Source organism: Lepidochelys kempii, chromosome 2 (assembly GCF_965140265.1).
Source record: "Lepidochelys kempii isolate rLepKem1 chromosome 2, rLepKem1.hap2, whole genome shotgun sequence".
NCBI lineage: Eukaryota > Metazoa > Chordata > Testudines > Cheloniidae > Lepidochelys > Lepidochelys kempii.
The window spans coordinates 186,715,503-186,734,397 of record NC_133257.1 but is presented as its reverse complement, the minus strand read 5'-3'; the positions used below and the strand labels follow the sequence as shown (position 1 = coordinate 186,734,397).

Genomic DNA, 18,895 nt, shown 5'->3' with positions numbered 1-18,895 from the left:
TGTTGGGGATGTTGAAATGCCTATAGTTATCCTCGGGGACCCAGCCTACCCCTTAATGCCATGGCTCATGAAGCAGTACACAGGCAGCCTGGACAGTAGTAAGGAGCAGTTCAACTATAGGCTGAGCAAGTGCAGAATGGTGGTAGAATGTGCATTTGACCATTTAAAAGCGCGCTAGCGTAGTTTACTGACTAGGTTAGATCTCAGCAAAACCAGTATTCAAATTGTAATTGCTGCTTGCTGTGTGCTCCACAATATCTGTGAGTAAGGGGGAGAAATTTATGGCAGGGTGGGAGACTGAGGCAAATTGCCTGGCGGCAGATTACGCACAGCCAGACACCAGGGCGATTAGAAGAGCACAGCAGGGTGTGCTGTGCATCAGAGAAGCTTTGAAAACCAGTTTCATGACTGCCCAGGCTACGGTGTGACAGTTCTGTTTGTTTCTCCTTGATGTTACCCGCCCCCTTTCTTGACTCTAATTGCCTGTAAGCCAATTTACAGGAAAAAATAAATTATTTCAAAACCATGCATTCTTTATTAGTTGATTAAAAACACAGGGAGATAAATCACAAGGTAGCCCGGGTGGGGTGGGGGGGAGGAGGGAAGGACAAGGCCACACTACAAATTAAAATTTAGGATATGCCAGCCTTCTGCTGCTTTGGCAATCCTCTGGGGTGGAGTGGGTGGTCCCCGAAGCCTCTACCCCCACGAGTTCTTGGGCGTCTGGGTGAGGAGGCTATTGAACCTGGGGAGGAGGGAGGGCTGTTATATGGGGGTTGCAGCGGCTGTCTGTGCTCTTGCTGCCTTTCCCTCATAAGATCCACCAGACAGCGGAGCACGTCAGTTTGCTCCCCCATCAGCTTGAGCATGGCATCCTGCCTGCTCTCATCGCGCACTTCCTTCCTCTCATTGTGGTCATTGATTGTTTGCCGGGACTCTGCCATGGTTTCCCTCCACGCATTCAGCTGGGCTCTATCAGTGCAGGAGGACTGAATGAGCTCAGCAAACATGTCATCCCAAGTGCATTTTTTCTGCCTTCTAATCTGGGCCAGCCTCTGGGACGGAGTTGATGGGGGGCGTTGAAACATTTGCACCTGTGGGAGGAGAAAAAGGGAGGGCAGAAGTTTAAAAGATACATTTTAGAGAACAAAGGGGAGACTGTTTCTCAGTGAAACAAGCAATTAATAGTACAGAGCACGTTATTTCTGTACAAGGTCGCATTTTGCCTTTTATACTGAGTGCCTGCCAGTTTGGTGTGACTGCATCACACGCGGCTGGGCAACAGCATTCAGCTTGCAGGCAGCCATGGTAAACCCAAGGGGCATGCGGGGTTCTGCTTCTTCCGCATTCACTGCCATGCTTTCAAACTGCGGCACCCTCCTTTCCCATACCAAGCAATGCCTGGTGGGTTGGCCATTTAAAAGGAGGGCCTGCCATCTCTCTGGGATGATCGCTTCACACACACACACACCACCACATGCCTTTTAGGCCAAACACCAACAGGTCAGCGTGGACAGGTTTCCCCGCACTGCGGGGCTCTGACCCTTTAAGCCAAACGCAAACAGACTTTTCCTGTAGCTGTACTGGACATGAATGCATCCCAAGTCTTCAGGGCAAATGAATCCGTAAACACACTTTCTTTTAAACCGTGTATCATATTTACAAAGGTACCCTCACCAGAAGTGCCTTCTCCAGTGTCATGGTCCCGGAGCCCACCTTGGGAGGGGGTGGAGGATTCGCTCCAGGTTGATGAACAGTTCCTGGCTGACGGGGAGAACGGATTCACTGCTTACTGCCTGTGCACTGTCCTCCTCTTCCTCCTCCAAAAAATCATCCTCCCTACTCCGTGAGAGTCCCCTCTTGCAGGTGTCCATGGACAGTGGTGGGCTAGTGGTGGCATCCCCCCGAGAATTGCATGCAGCTCATCGTAGAAGCGGCATGTATGGGGCTGTGACCCGGAGCGCCCGTTTGCCTCTCTAGTCTTTTGGTAGGCTTGCCTGAGCTCCTTGATTTTCACATGGCATTGCTGTGTGTCCCTGGTGTAGCCTCTGTCCATCAGGCCCCGGGAGATTTTCACAAATATGTTTGCGTTCCTTTTTTTGGAATGGAGTTCTGCCTGAACAGATTCTTCTCCCCAAACAGCAATGAGATCCAGTACCTCCCGCTTGGTCCATGCTGGAGCTCGTTTGCGCATCTGGAACTGCATGGTCACCTGCGCTGGTGAGCTCTGCATGATCACCTGTGCTAATCAGGTCACCATGCTGGCCAAACAGGAAATGAAATTCAAAAGTTCCCGGGGCTTTTCCTGACTACCTGGCTAGTGCATCTGAGTTGAAAGTGTTGTGCAGAGTGGTCACCATGGACCATTCTAGGATAGCTCCTGGAGGCCTATACCGTTGAATTGCGTCCACAGTACTTCAAATATGGAACAGCGATGTCGATTTTAGTGCTACTCCCCTTGCCAAGGTGGAGTACAGAAATCGGTTTTAAGAGACCTAAAAGTCGACAAAACCGAGTTGGTTGTGTGGACTGATTTAGTTTTAATTCGATATAACATGGCTAATTTCAATATAATCGCGTACTGTAGACCAGGCCTCAGAGTCACAACCAATTCTTCTCCGTTAGACAGAATCAAGCCTAAAATGGCTGACCCCCATTACTTGCTCCACCTTCTGAGACAAGAAGTTGTCCTCAATATATTCCAAGAACTTATTATAGATTTTGTGTTTTGCCGTGTTATATTTCCAACAGATGTCTGGGTAGTTAAAGTCCCCCATTACTACCAGTAATTGTGATTTGGATATTTCTGTTATTTGTTCTAGAAAAGGATCATCCACCTTCTCGTCCCGAGTTGATGGTCTATTGGACTCCCCTACCATGATGTCACCCCTGTTTTTTCCCCCCTTTATCTTCACCCGGAGACTTTCATCTGATCTGCCTCTCACCTCCTTCTGGACCTCAAAACAAGGAAATATATTCTTGATGATGAATAATGCAACACCATCTGCCTTTTCCCCTGCCTGTCCTTCTTGAACAAGCTATAATCCTCTATACCAATATTTCAGTCATGAGATTTATCCCATCAAGTCTGAGTGATGCCAATTAAGTCATAATCTACTCTGTGTACTAAGACTTCCAGTTCTTCCTGTTTATTTCCCATTCTCCTTGCATTTGTATAAAGCTATCTAAGATGTTAAGCAGAGTCTTCCACTGTGGTAAAATCAATGGAAGCTCCTGGGTATTCAGCAGTTCTGAAATTCAGGCTACTTAGGTGCCTCAATATGGATTTAGGAGCCTAATTTATTTATTCCTGTTTTTAAAACCTTGATTTAAATGTCCATCCACAAATGTTATGTGTACAATTATTTGTATGTGTAACTACTTCATTTGTCTACACAAATAGTGCTTTACATGTAGAAACTGGATAGATGGGCACCTCTCTGATTTGTGTATACAAACAGATGTTTGCATGACAGATACAGTTAATGCTCATGTAAATTATTACATACAGCTTTTGGTGAACACCTAGAATCTAGTGTAACCCTTCTGCCCATCAGAGTTGGCAGCAACAAGGGCCGGGTTCAATATCTAGGGGATCCATTCCAATAACACAATGCAAACTGGCTCGAGCCCCCACCCAGTGACCTGGGACAAATATATACCATCCCTGCTGGGCACCTCCAAGAGGCAATACTTCCCCTCTCGCAAGCACATAGTCTGAGTGTAGCAAAAGGCCTTTTAATAACAGAGAGAAACAATGTGGCATTATGTTGGGGAAACATCACCAACAGGATTCATAACACAACCCATGAGCAAAAAACCCCACCCCAAGCAAATTGGGGTATGCCCCTTTTCCTTTGGTTCTTGAGTCCAGCAACCCCAAATCACCCAAAGTCCCAAAAGTCCAATGACCCAAAAGTCTCTGTCCCTGGTCAGGGCAGCCCCAGAGTTTGAAAGTTTATCTGCGGAGCTTTACCTCCCAACCTGGGTGGAGATGGGACGGGGGTAAGAGGCACCTTACATGATCTGAAGCTGACCGCCCCACAGCTCCATAGGCCTTCGCTCCGCTCCCCCAGCTGCCCCACAAACTCCTTCGCTCCGCGGCCCACAAGCAGCTCCCGTCATCCTACGAACTGCTCCACCAGCCTGTCCACGAGGCACTCCAGCTGTCCCACAAACTGCTCCACAATATATCTTCAGGCTCCCCCACTACTTAACACAATGCTCAGGGATTTCAGCTCTTAGTCAGTTTAGCTCTTAGGTGAATTCAGCTTGCAGTAGGGAAGCCTCAGTGCTGGTGCACTATTAGCCCAAAGTGAGCTCAGCAGTCTGTAACTAGACTCCTAATAGAATCAAAATTAGCTCTGATATTCCACAGTGGAGAGAGGAGGAAGTGCAATTAGCATGTAAGGCCCTCACCAAGGGGCCCATGCCACCAAGTATTAGTACTTGTCCCCAACCTCTCTCCATTCACAGAGTTTTGGAACCTATGACCCTTGCCTAGCAAGTGCCACTTAGTTGATGGTGAGTCCCTCCATCATAACAAAAGGCCAAGTACAGTTCCAAGCACAGGTCCTATAATCAGGGTAATAATTTATTCTTCCTGCCCCAATAACAGAGACACTGGGGATCCCACAGCAGCCAAAGTGACCATTTGGGCAGCTATGGCCTCATTCTAGGTGGGGTGGGTGTGCCTATGCAAATGAGATCAGCCCCTGAAGTTCTTTTCCACAACTTGCCACACCTCACCACCAGATGTCAGGGTGGAGCTCACCCTGACACTGCTTACACTAGTTTTTGGAAACTTTGTGAATTTTGTTTAAATGCAGGGCAATTTTGCATTTCAATGTTCCTTAAAGTTGCTTAATGTGGTGCTTTCATTTAAATTATTTTAAACTAGTATTCTGATGTCCCCAAATTCTCAGGTACCCCAAGCTAATTTTGCAAGCTTGGAGTTGGTGAACATCTGGAAAAGGATGACAGGAATCATGTAAAATCAGGGCTATCTTTCTAGTTGATAAAGGTACATAAATGGTCCTCTTGAGAAAGTTATAAAGCTCTGTGACCCTTTCACCTTCTTTCCCCATTGCCCCCACTCCTGCAGTCCCACCCTGTACTCTTGTATTGCAGTCAATGAGCGTCAGGAATGCAGAAAAGGGATCACAGTGGATTACCCCTGAACAATTGTATAAAATCATGGTGAATACATCATAAAGAGTAGATAAGGTGGAACTCTATAAAAAGTAATGTTTTGTAAATGATGATGTAATTTCAATGAAATACAGTACTTTTTCCTCCATCAAATAAAATCATCCTGTTTGCCATCTTTTAAGGATTTATAGAACAGGGCATAAAATTAATTGTTTTCTTATCACATAAAATCAAAGTATACATTAATATATAGTATAGTAAGGAAATTACTATGTTTGGCCCCAGTCCTGATCCTACTGAAGTCAACAGTAATACTGCCAGAAATGATACAAGATGGGGTCTCCAGTGAATGGATCTCAGGAGTTTTGCATAGTCATGATATTAACTAGTGCTGATTGTAGACGATAGACCAGTCAGCTTAACTGTGGTACCCAAAAATATAATGGAGGAAATCATCAAACAATCAATTTGTAAGCACTTAGAATATAATAAGGTGATAAGTAATAGTCAGCATGGATTTATCAAGAACAAATAATGTCAAACCAACTTAATATCCTTCTTTGACAGGGTAATAAGTTTTGTGGATAGGAGGAACCAGTAGATGTGATATATCTCAACTTTAATAAAGCTTTTGGTGCTCTCTCACATGATCTTTTCTTAATCAAATTAGGGAAATATAGCCTGTATGAACCTACTAAAAGTGGGTGCACAACTGGTTGGAAAAGCAAACTTAGAGTACTTTTCAATAGTTCATAGGCAAGCTAGAAGGGCATATCAAGTGGGGTCCCACAGGGATCTGTCTAAGGTCTGATTCTTTTCAATATCTTCATAAATGATTTGGATAATGTCATATAACTGTACTCTCTAAAGTTTGCAGATAACACCAAGCTGAGAGGGGCTGCAAGCACTTTGAAGGACAGGATTATACTTCAAAATGAGCTTGACAAACTGGAGAAATGGTCTGAAATGAATAGGATGAAATTCAATGAGGACAAATGCAAAGTTCTCCACTTGGGAAGGAATAATCAATTGCATAAATATAAAATGGGAAATGACTGCCTAGGAAGGAGTACTGCAGAAAAGGATCTGGTTCTGCAACACCATATGCATAATGACCATGAACTTCTATGAGAGTTCCACACACAGAGCCAAATGCTGGTTTCATTGAAATCAATGTAGTTTTGCTAATTGGCTTCATGGGATCATGATTTTGCCTGCAGAGAAGTTACAGTATCAGGCCCTTTCAGGTATACATTTTAAGGGTTCATTATATTTTTACATACTGTATATTTGTTGTATTTCAGAAGAGGCCTTATTCATGTAAATCATCTACATTTTCCCAATTCATTTTAAAAGGCCATCCTCTTACAACCACATATTCTTTAGACATGTGCCAGACAAGTAAGGAATAGCTTCTGCTGGATCTGTTTCCTGAGCAAGTTAGTAGGTAAGCTGAAACCTCCATGATTGTGCTAAGAAATCACTTATGATTGATTGGTTGTCAGTGTTTTCCACATAAAATGTAACTAAGAGAATTTTTTGGAAATTCATGGGCCAAATTCATCCCTGAACTAACTCCATTGACGTCAATGGAGTTATAACAGGGATTAATTTATCTCTGTGACTGTCCAAGAAAGAAGCTGGTAAAGCACAATATGGATATATTGGCATATCTTCATTATTCTTTTGAATAGATTACAATACCACTGTCTGCAAGATGCAACAATATATTCTGTAGGGATCCATAAATTGTCCTAACAATGTATCCAATCTGAAATTAATGTGATTCCCCTTGTATAATTTATTATACTCTTTATTAATAAGTATTTTAGGGCAGACATCTGAAGAACTTGTTATTAGGACTTTACCAAGATTTAACTTAACAGAAAATAAAAATTATTTTTAGATCCCATTTATTCAATATTTCAAATGTACTTTGTTCCATAAAGATTTGTAGATTATGGGAATTGTTTAAAAATACCGTCTTGGCTTTCATGTTGCATATTTTTCTATGTTGCAAGCATTTTTTGATATGTTGCAATGTTTCCAGTCAGCCATTAGTAACAGATTTAGCAGTTGTTTGTCTTCATAATTCTTGTTCTGTTTGTATGCCATCAGAAATAATTTAGAGACCCATCCTGAAAACACTTGCTACTGTGTGCAGTGCTTATTACCATAGTCCTCCTGAAGGCACTTTACCTGGTTATAAAAGTCTGCAGGAGGTTGCAAGCATTTGTTTGATTTTGGGGAAGACATTCTGACATTACATAGTTTTGCGCTACAAGTCTATACCACATTCTAGGTTTCTGTGTTCTATTTCTTAGGGTATGTCTACACTACGAAATTAGGTCGAATTTATAGAAGTCGGTTTTTTTGAAATCGGTTTTATATGTTCGAGTGTGTGTGTCCCCACAGAAAATGCTCTAAGTGCATTAAGTGCATTAACTCGGCGGAGCGCTTCCACAGTACCGAGGCAAGCGGCGACTTCCGGAGCGTTGCACTGTGGGTAGCTATCCCACAGTTCCCGCAGTCTCCGCTGCCCATTGGAATTCTGGGTTGATATCCCAATGCCTGATGGGGCTAAAACATTGTCGCGGGTGGTTCTGGGTACATATCGTCAGGCCCCCGTTCCCACCCTCCCTCCCCCCGTGAAAGCAAGGGCAGACAATCATTTCGCGCCTTTTTTCCTGAGTTACCTGTGCAGACGCCATACCATGGCAAGCATGGAGCCCGCTCAGGTAACCGTCACCCTATGTCTCCTGGATGCTGGCAGACGCGGTACGGCATTGCTACACAGTAGCAGCAACCCCTTGCCTTGTGGCAGCAGACGGTACAGTACGACTGGTAGCCGTCATCGTCATGTCTGAGGTGCTCCTGGTCGCCTCTGTGAGGTCGATCAGGAACGCCTGGGCAGACATGGGCGCAGGGACTAAATTTGGAGTGACTTGAGCAGGTCATTCTCTTTAGTCCTGCAGTCCTATTGAACCGTCTTATGGTGAGCGGGCAGTCGATACGGACTGCTAGCAGTCATACTGTACCATCTTCTGCCGAGCAGCCATGAGATGTGGATGGCATGCAGTCCTTCTGCACCGTCTGCTGCCAGCCAAAGATGTAAAAGATAGATGGAGTGGATCAAAACAAGAAATAGACCAGATTTGCTTCCCCCCCTCCCCTGTCTAGGGGACTCATTCTTCTAGATCACACTGCAGTCACTTACAGAGAAGGTGCAGCGAGGTAAATCTAGCCATGAATCAATCAGAGGCCAGGCTAACCTCCTTGTTCCAATAACAACGATAACTTAGGTGCACCATTTCTTATTGGAACCCTCCGTGAAGTCCTGCCTGAAATACTCCTTGATGTAAAGCCACCCCCTTTGTTGATTTTAGCTCCCTGAAGCCAACCCTGTAAGCGCCCCTCCCAGCGTCAGAGCAATGGCAAACAATCGGGCATCTGAGAGTGCTGTCCAGAGCACTCACAATGGAGCACTCTGATGGGGCTAAAACATTGTCGCGGGTGGTTCTGGGTACGTGTCGTCAGGCCCCCGTTCCCTCCCTCCCTCCGTGAAAGCAAGGGCAGACAATCGTTTCGCGCCTTTTTTCATGAGTTACCTGTGCAGACACCATACCACGGCAAGCATGGAGCCAGCTCAGGTAACCGTCACCCTATGTCTCCTGGGTGCTGGCAGACGCGGTACGGCTTTGCTGCACAGTAGCAGCAACCCATTGCCTTCTGGCAGCAGACGGTGCAATACGACTGGTAGTCGTCCTCGTCGTGTCCGAGGTGCTCCTGGCCACGTCGGCTGGGAGCGCCTGGGCAGACATGGGCGCAGGGACTAAATTTGGAGTGACTTGAGCAGGTCATTCTCTTTAGTCCTGCAGTCCTATTGAACCGTCTTATGGTGAGCGGGCAGGCGATACGGACTGCTAGCAGTCGTACTGTACCATCTTCTGCCAGGCAGGCAAGAGATGAGGATTGCTAGCAGTCGTATTGTACCATCTTATGCCAGGCAGGCAAGAGATGAAGATGGCTAGCAGTCGTACTGTACCATCTTCTGCCAAGCAGCCATGAGATGTGGATGGCATGCAGTCCTTCTGCACCGTCTGCTGCCAGCCAAAGATGTAAAGGATAGATGGAGTGGGTCAGAACAAGAAATAGACCAGATTTGTTTTGTACTCATTTTCCTCCTCCCCTGTCTAGATCACACTGCAGTCACTCACAGAGAAAGCGCAGCGAGGTAAATCTAGCCATGTATCAATCAGAGGCCAGGCTAACCTCCTTGTTCCAATAACAACGATAACTTTGGTGCACCATTTCTTATTGGAACCCTCCGTGAAGTCCTGCCTGAAATACTCCTTGATGTACAGGCACACCCTTTGTTGATTTTAGCTCCCTGAAGCCAACCCTGTAAGCCGTGTCGTCAGTCGCCCCTCCCTCCGTCAGAGCAACGGCAGACAATCGTTCCGCGCCTTTTTTCTGTGCGGACGCCATACCAAGGCAAGCATGGAGGCCGCTGAGCTCATTTTGGCAATTAGGAGCACATCAACCACCACACGCATTATCCAGCAGTATATGCAGCACCAGAACATGGCAACGCGATACCGGGCAAGGAGGCGACGTCAGCGCGGTCCCGTGAGTGATCAGGACATGGACACAGATTTCTCTGAAAGCATGGGCCCTGCCAATGCATGCATCATGGTGCTAATGGGGCAGGTTCATGCTGTGGAACGCCGATTCTGGGCTCGGGAAACAAGCACAGACTGGTGGGACCGCATAGTGTTGCAGGTCTGGGACGATTCCCAGTGGCTGCGAAACTTTCGCATGCGTAAGGGCACTTTCATGGAACTTTGTGACTTGCTTTCCCCTGCCCTGAAGCACATGAATACCAGGATGAGAGCAGCCCTCACAGTTGAGAAGCGAGTGGCGATAGCCCTGTGGAAGCTTGCAATGCCAGACAGCTACCGGTCAGTTGGGAATCAATTTGGAGTGGGCAAATCTACTGTGGGGGCTGCTGTGATGCAAGTAGCTCACGCAATCAAAGATCTGCTGATATCAAGGGTAGTGACCCTGGGAAATGTGCAGGTCATAGTGGATGGCTTTGCTGCAATGGGATTCCCTAACTGTGGTGGGGCTATAGACGGAACCCATATCCCTATCTTGGCACCGGAGCACCAAGCCGCCGAGTACATAAACCGCAAGGGGTACTTTTCGATAGTGCTGCAAGCTCTGGTGGATCACAAGGGACGTTTCACCAACATCAACGTGGGATGGCCGGGAAAGGTGCATGACGCTCGCATCTTCAGGAACTCTGGTCTGTTTCAAAAGCTGCAGGAAGGGACTTTATTCCCAGACCAGAAAATAACTGTTGGGGATGTTGAAATGCCTATATGTATCCTTGGGGACCCAGCCTACCCCTTAATGCCATGGCTCATGAAGCCGTACACAGGCAGCCTGGACAGTAGTCAGGAGCTGTTCAACTACAGGCTGAGCAAGTGCAGAATGGTGGTAGAATGTGCATTTGGACGTTTAAAGGCGCGCTGGCGCAGTTTACTGACTCGCTTAGACCTCAGCGAAACCAATATTCCCACTGTTATTACTGCTTGCTGTGTGCTCCACAATATCTGTGAGAGTAAGGGGGAGACGTTTATGGCGGGGTGGGAGGCTGAGGCAAATCGCCTAGCTGCTGGTTACGCGCAGACAGACACCAGGGCGGTTAGAAGAGCACAGGAGGGCGCGGTACGCATCAGAGAAGCTTTGAAAACCAGTTTCATGACTGGCCAGGCTACGCTGTGAAAGTTCTGTTTGTTTCTCCTTAATGAAACCCCCCGCCCCTTGGTTCACTCTACTTCCCTGTAAGCTAACCACCCTCCCCTCCTCCCTTTAATCACCGCTTGCAGAGGCAATAAAGTCATTGCTGCTTCACAGTCATGCATTCGTTATTCATTCATCACACAAATAGGGAGATGACTACCAAGGTATCCCAGGAGGGGTGGTGGAGGAGGGAAGGAAAATGCCACACAGCACTTTAAGCACAGCACTTTAAAAGTTTACAACTTTAAAATTTATTGAATGCCAGCCTTCTTTTTTTTGGGCAATCCTCTGTGGTGGAGTGGCTGGTTGGCCGGAGGCCCCCCCACCGCGTTCTTGGGCGTCTGGGTGTGGAGGCTATGGAACTTGGGGAGGAGGGCGGTTGGTTACAGAGGGGCAGCAGTGGCAGTCTGTGCTCCAGCTGCCTTTGCTGCAGCTCAACCATACACTGGAGCATTCTGGTTTGGTCCTGCAGCAGCCTCAGCATTGAATCCTGCCTCCTCTCATCACGCTGCCGCCACATTTGAGCTTCAGCCCTGTCTTCAGCCCGCCACTTACTCTCTTCAGCCCGCCACTTACTCTCTTCAGCCCTCCACCTCTCCTCCCGGTCATTTTGTGCTTTCCTGCACTCTGACATTATTTGCCTCCACGCATTCGTCTGTGCTCTGTCAGTGTGGGAGGACAGCATGAGCTCGGAGATCATTTCATCGCGAGTGCGTTTTTTTTTCTTTCTAAGCTTCACTAGCCTCTGGGAAGGAGAAGATCCTGTGATCATTGAAACACATGCAGCTGGTGGAGAAAAAAAAAGGGACAGCGGTATTTAAAAAGACACATTTTATAAAACAGTCGCTACACTCTTTCAGGGTAAACCTTGCTGTTAACATTACATACATAGCACATGTGCTTTCGTTACAAGGTCGCATTTTGCCTCCTCCCACCGCGTGACTACCCCCTCAACCTTCCCCCCTCCCTGTGGCTAACAGCGGGGAACATTTCTGTTCAGCCACAGGCAAACAGCCCAGCAGGAACGGGCACCTCTGAGTGTCCCTGAAGAAAAGCACTCTATTTCAACCAGGTGACCATGAATTATATCTCACTCTCCTGAGGATAACACAGAGAGATAAAGAACGGATTTTGGTTGAATGCCAGCAAACATACACTGCAATGCTTTGTTCTACAGTGATTCCCGAGTACGTGTTACTGGCCTGGAGTGGTAAAGTGTCCTACCATGAAGGACGAAATAAGGCTGCCCTCCCCAGAAACCTTTTGCAAAGGCTTTAGGACTACATCTAGGAGAACCGCAAATGCCAGGGCAAAGTAATCCTTTCACATGCTTGCTTTTAAACCATGTATAGCATTTTAAAAGGTACACTCGCCAGAGGTCCCTTCTCCGCCTGCTGGGTCCAGGAGGCAGCCTTGGGTGGGTTCGGGGGGTACTGGCTCCAGGTCTAGGGTGAGAAACAGTTCCTGGCTGTCGGGAAAACCGGTTTCTCCGCTTGCTTGCTGTGAGCTATCTACAACCTCCTCCTCCTCCTCATCTTCTTCGTCCCCAAAACCTGCTTCCGTATTGCCTCCATCTCCATTGAAGGAGTCAAACAACACGGCTGGGGTAGTGGTGGCTGAACCCCCTAAAATGGCATGCAGCTCATCATAGAAGCGGCATGTTTGGGGCTCTGACCCAGAGCGGCTGTTCGCCTCTCTGGTTTTCTGGTAGGCTTGCCTCAGCTCCTTCAGTTTCACGCGGCACTGCTTCGGGTCCCTGTTATAGCCTCTGTCCTTCATGCCCTGGGAGATTTTCACAAAGGTTTTGGCATTTCGAAAACTGGAACGGAGTTCTGATAGCACGGATTCCTCTCCCCAAACAGCGATCAGATCCCGTACCTCCCGTTGGGTCCATGCTGGAGCTCTTTTGCGATTCTGGGACTCCATCATGGTCACCTGTGCTGATGAGCTCTGCATGGTCACCTGCAGCTTGCCACGCTGGCCAAACAGGAAATGAGATTCAAAAGTTTGCGGTTCTTTTCCTGTCTACCTGGCCAGTGCATCTGAGTTGAGAGTGCTGTCCAGAGCGGTCAGAATGGAGCACTCTGGGATAGCTCCCGGAGGCCAATACCATCGAATTGTGTCCACAGTACCCCAAATTCGAGCCGGGAACGTCGATTTAAGCGCTAATCCACTTGTCAGGGGCGGAGTAAGGAAATCGATTTTAAGAGCCCTTTAAGTCGAAATAAAGGGCTTCACTGTGTGGACGGGTGCAGGTTTAAATCGATTTAACGTTGCTAAATTCGACCTAAAGTCCTAGTGTAGACCAGGGCTTATTACACTGCCTCTGACCTGCTGTTACAAGTCACATAATCTCTTTTCTGTCATTTTACCCTGGTGTAAAACAGATATAAATTGCATACTTCACTGGGGTATTGTGAGGATTGATTAATTATCTTTTGACAAAATGCTTTGAGATCCTTGGATTGAAAAGCACTATTTTAAAGGTAAAATTTTCAGAAACCTTAGCCTAGCCTTCATTTATGCATGCACAATATTTGCACTCGTAAGTATTTTTATTTGCATTACAGAAGTTGCTAGAGGCCCCAGTCAGGTTCTCATTATACTGAACATAATGTGTAACAAAAGATGGCCCCTGTCCTAAGGAGCATATACTATAACTTGCATATACGTCATAGCATTTTTATATGTAAAATCCATTTGTGCTTCATTTGTCCACATAACATGGGTTTGTGTGTGTACATTTTTTTCATTTGTGTGCAAAAGTGTTAGTGTACAGAAATTGTGTCCAAGTGATTGAGTGTTCAAAGTTGTTTGCACACACATACAAATTATGTTTTGAAAATTAGGCCCAATCAATGCAAAGAATCTTTATTTATTTACTTAATATTTCAATCACCAAAAGCCAATTGTACAGAACACACTATCATACCACAATAAATAATACAAAACAACCTGTTTATCTAGTTGCTTATGCTACATAGTAGAAGTTACAGTGAGTTTTGTGATGTAGCCCTATTCAGAAATTATGTAAGAGGCCCTTGGGATCTCTGTTATGGAACTTTAAGAATAATTAAACTTGATGAAATATGCAAGGAGATTTAAAAAAAGAAAGTAAAGCATTTCCACACCCAATGGAAATTATTAATTTGGGAAGCAAACATTATTGAAATGAGCAATGTTTCTGAACCAGTCAAAGCAACGTAACAAACAACCTCCAGGTTATTCCTTCCTCTAGGCTCTCCAGTATGTCCTGTCTTTTCTGTGTTGTCTGGCCTTTGCCTTATCCAAAGCGTAATGGTTTCAATGGGCTTTGGATCAGGACCTTTGTGTCTTGTAAAGGTGCTTAAGAAATAATAATGGAAATGGTAGAAGGATAAAAATGTCTGTCCTACCAATGTAATGGCAGGTATTTCAAGCATAGAGGTTTTGCTGACGCATTCATACATAATATAGTTCATTGCCCTCTCAAAAGTCTAACATTTTTCTTCTCTTCCACTTCTATCCAGGAAAGTTTCATCATGGTTTACCTTTGATGGCCAACACAGCTTGATTTTTAGTTTATTTGACCAATGCTTATGTTAAGAGAGATTTTTTCTTTCCAGGAGTAAAACCAACTTTATGAGAGTATTCCAAGTGAAATCAGTCTACGTATTTAAGCACCTTGTTAAACATCAGCTTGCTTATATACTGAGACTGTAAACAAGTGTAAACAAATACAAAGAAGCAAAGTGAGCTGCCAGGCAGGCAGTGAAGGAGGCTGAAGAGTGCCCTAGAGAATTAGTATGCCAAGCTTTTAAACAACACACAGTTGGCTGGCAAAAAGATACACAGCATTGCAAAAATGAGATGCAAAGAGAAGTATGGAAATATAAATGATGATCAGGGAGACTGCTGGTAACACCTAAACAAGTGAAGGAGAGATGGAAACAATACTTTGAGAGTCTCTTAAATGAGATAAATCCCTTTAGGGTGGAGTTGCCAACTTGTGATCCTAATGTGGTGCCTGAACATAAGATAAGAGGAGGTGGTGAGAAATGCAGTCCAGGAAATGAAAAATGGTAAGAGTCAGCATGAGTCCCAAATATGGTGAGTTCACTGGGGGAGTGGGTGAGAAGGGGAAATGGGCAAGAAGGGACAAAGCGTCTGGGTGGTTTGCAAAGGAGGTTCCTACAAGCCCCTAGAGACATTATTCTGAATATTGGAATCTTTTTCCACAGCTGGGGTAGTTGAACCCAATATCTCACTCCTGAGGGTAACGCAGAATGGAAGGGTACGTCTCCTGCATGCATGTGGCTTTAGGCCAGCTCCATATGCTGCTTGCCAGTGTGCCGCTCTGGTCCCTGCAGAAATAATCCTGGTTGGTGCAGCAAAGTTTCCTACAGCCGGGAATAAACAAGGCAGTTCTGCCAAGGAACCTGCAGCAGAGGATTGCAGAATACCTACAGGAAAGTTTCTTAGAGTTCTCTATGGAGGATTCCTAAGACATCCCGGTGTACATTAACAAACTGTTCCACCGGGCCCCCGCTGCATAGGCTCTATTTTTAATTTCTGTTCCTTATCCCTCTTTTACCATATAACAAAGTACATGACAGCTCAATCTCTTCTCACTATGCAGTATCAAAGCAAAATGTGTGCTTACCAGAGCTTGTGTCCCCTGCTTCATGTGCACCAGAGTTGGAGTGGTTAGACCCCTTTGGAGTCAAAAAGAGGTCCTGACACACTGCACCACAAGACGACTCTGACGTGTGTTCACATCCTCCTCCAACTCCACTCCCTCGTCTAACACTTTGTCCTCAGGGTTGACTCTGCTGGCTGCTGCCTCCAATCCCCTTGAAGTATCCATGGGGCTCTTGGCAGTGGAGGTGGGATCGCTGCAAAGGATGGCATGTCTTCAGTGCCGCACCAGAGCGATGGTTGGCCTCCTTTGCTTTGTGGTATGCCTGCCTCAGCTCCTTGATCTTCGTACAGCACTGCTGCGTGTTCTTTTCACGCCCCTTCTCCTGCATGCCACTAGCAATTCACCTGTAAGTATCAAAGTTCCTAAGGCTGAAGCGAAGTTTCCTCTCCCCACAGATCCAACAGCTCTGCTGTACTCCACGCTGAAGTGTCTCTGAGGCAGAAAGCCAGCATGGTCAGTTGGGAAGATGATGTGTGAACTGTCCAGGCCAAGCAAACAGGAAGAGGAATTTCAAAAATTCCCGGACCTTTACACGGGGGAGGAGTGCATATCTGTGTAACTTCACAGCAGTGGAGTTCAAACTCCTGACAAGACCGGTCATGATGAGCATTGTGGGACACCTCCTGGAGGCCAACCTAAGCGAGTGCACTGTTGACACTGACGCTGTGTCGCTCTAACTATGGGTATGTCTTCACAACCCACCGCATCGGCGGGCAGTGATCGATCCAGCAGGGATAGATTTATTGCGTCTAGTCTAGATGTGATAAATTGACCCCCAAGCACTCTCCTGTTGACTCCTGTACTCCAGCACCACAAGAGGCGCAGGCAGAATCGACGGGGGAGTGGCAGCAGTTGACTCACCGTGGTGGAGACACCATGGTAAGTCCATCTAAGTACATTGCTATTCACATAGCTGAAGTTGCGTAACTTAAATCGATACCACCCCCTCCCCCCGCAGTGTAGACCAGGGCTTAGTTGCAAAAATCTCTACGCCTCTCATTGAGGTGGTTTTATTATGTCGGTGTAGTAGGGGAATTACATCGGTGGGAGGAGCATTTCAGTGTGTACACCTCCACTGTTTTGTCAATGAAAATTTACTTTTGTTGACAAAACTGTATAGTGTCGACAAGGCCTTAGTCAACTGTGCAGGTCTTTCTTACAGGAGGAATGAAATAGTTAACAATTTTGACATCTAAATTATCACTGTGTGTCTGACTTAACACCTCACTGAGATGAATGGAGCAGTTCACACATCAGAGCTATTGGTCTAAGGTCTCCTAAATATCTCCGCATTATTTCTACTTGGTTCACATTTCTGAGGTTTTCTCCCAACTATAAGAGCTAGAGACTTTTAAAAAAAATTTGAACCATACAAAATGAACATGGCATATATTAAATGGATTAAAAGATGGCTAACTGATAGGTTTCAAAATAATACTGTAAACAGGGAATGATAATCAAGCAGGTGTGTTTCTAGTGGGGTGCCACAGGAATGCTATTTAACATTGTTATTAGTGACCTTTAAGAAAACAAAATCATCACTGATGAATTTGCAGATGAGAGAAAAATTGGAGGAGTGATAAAAAATGAAGAGGGGAGTTCACTGGATCTGGATCACTTGGTAAACTGATTGCACACAAACACTATGCATTTTAATGTGGCTAAATGTATACACCTATGAACAAAGAATGCAGGCCAATCTTACAACATGGGGGATTCTATACTGGGAAGCAGTGACTCTGAAAAAGACTTGGGGATTATGGGGGATAATCAGTCGAACATGAGCTCGCTGTGCGACGCTGTGGCCAAAACAGCTAATGTGATCCTTGGGTGTATAAAAGGGAATCTTGAGTAGGAGCAGAGAGGTTATTTTACATCTGTATTTGGCATTGGTGTGACTGCTGGGATACTGTGTCCAATTGTGTTGTCCACACTTAGAAAAGAATGTTAATAAATTGGAGAGTGTTCAGAGGAGATCCATGAGAATGATTAAAGAATTAGACAATATGCCTTATAGTGAGCTCATTCTATTAAGTTTAGCAAAGAGACAGTTAAGGGGTGACTTCAGCATAGTCTATAACTATCTACATGAAGAACAAAACTTTAATAATATGTTCTTCAATCTAGCAGTCACAGACAATGGTATAACTCAGTCCAATGGCTGGAAGTTGAAGCTAGACAAATTCAGACTGGAAATAAGGTACATTTTTAACAGTGAGGATAGTAAATCATTGGAACAGTTTACCAAGGATTATGGTGGATTCTTCATCACTCACAATTTTTAAATCAATACTGGATCTTTTTTTAAAAGATCTGCTCTAGGAATTATTTTAGGGAAGGTCTATGGCCTGTGCTATACAGGAGGACAGACTAGATGATCACAATGGTCCCTTCTGATCTTGGAATCTATGAATCTATTAAATGAAAATTCAGATTCTGGAAAACAAGAGATTGGCTTTAGAAAGGTAGCTGTATGGTGTGTGCATGTGTAACCCACGTGCTTAATAGGGAGATATCTCTTTAAGATATCTATGGTGGGAGGCTGGGTAGGACTGAGTTGTGTCTGGGTCTTTGTTGCTAGGCAGACTTAGGACTCCACACCCAGAAGTTGCTGGAATTGGGTATGGTGGTTTTGGATATGCTCCACTAGGTTCCCTGTTGCTGGGATCAGACTCTATGAGGGCAAGTAATCAAGGCAGCTACTTTGCAAAAGGCCATGTGCCCTGTGCGAGTTGAGAGAAGCTGAACCCAGGAGTAGAAAGCAGGCTGTTTACCTTAACTCTGATGCATTTTGAAGTAGGTTAGTGATTATTGTTAACCCTCCAACAGGAAAGCATGGGCAATGTTAATTATAGAAAGGGGAAACTGGGAGGGAAAATTCATTTTTTATTTTAATTGTACACTTTGAATGTTGTTTGATTTTAGCCAAACTGTTTTAGTTAAATTGTCTCAGCTAGTCTGATTCACCAACTTCTCTTTAATATGATAATAAGGAAAGAGTTGGTGGGGACACTGGGGCATGGCCACTAGGTAACTCAAGGGGATGGAAGACCACGAGTGTCGATGAAGCCCCCTCGCACTAGGCCCAAGTGTCCTTGGCCCACCCCCTCCCGCCTGGAGGCACTCGCAGCAGCTCTGTGTACTAGGTCCAAGTGTCCTTGGCCCCCCCGCCTGGGAGGCACTCACAGCAGTTATGCTGAGGATCTGCAACAAAACTAAACAAGGCCAAACAGGGCAGATATGGAAGAACAATGC

General features: G+C 45.6%; 2 protein-coding genes across 3 annotated transcripts in view; both read left to right on the top strand.

Annotated features, from left to right (window-relative positions):
• The window catches only part of CRTAP (cartilage associated protein), a 142,770-nt gene extending 137,461 nt beyond the window's left edge, over positions 1-5,309 (top strand). For both annotated transcript variants that reach the window (XR_012157463.1, XR_012157462.1), the window contains one exon: positions 2,823-5,309. The gene's annotated coding sequence lies outside the window, so the exon portion shown is untranslated. The remainder of the gene's footprint in view (positions 1-2,822) is intronic.
• Positions 1-18,895, top strand: part of FBXL2 (F-box and leucine rich repeat protein 2) — a 193,916-nt gene that overhangs the window by 26,334 nt on the left and 148,687 nt on the right. The gene's annotated exons all lie outside the window — the stretch shown is intronic.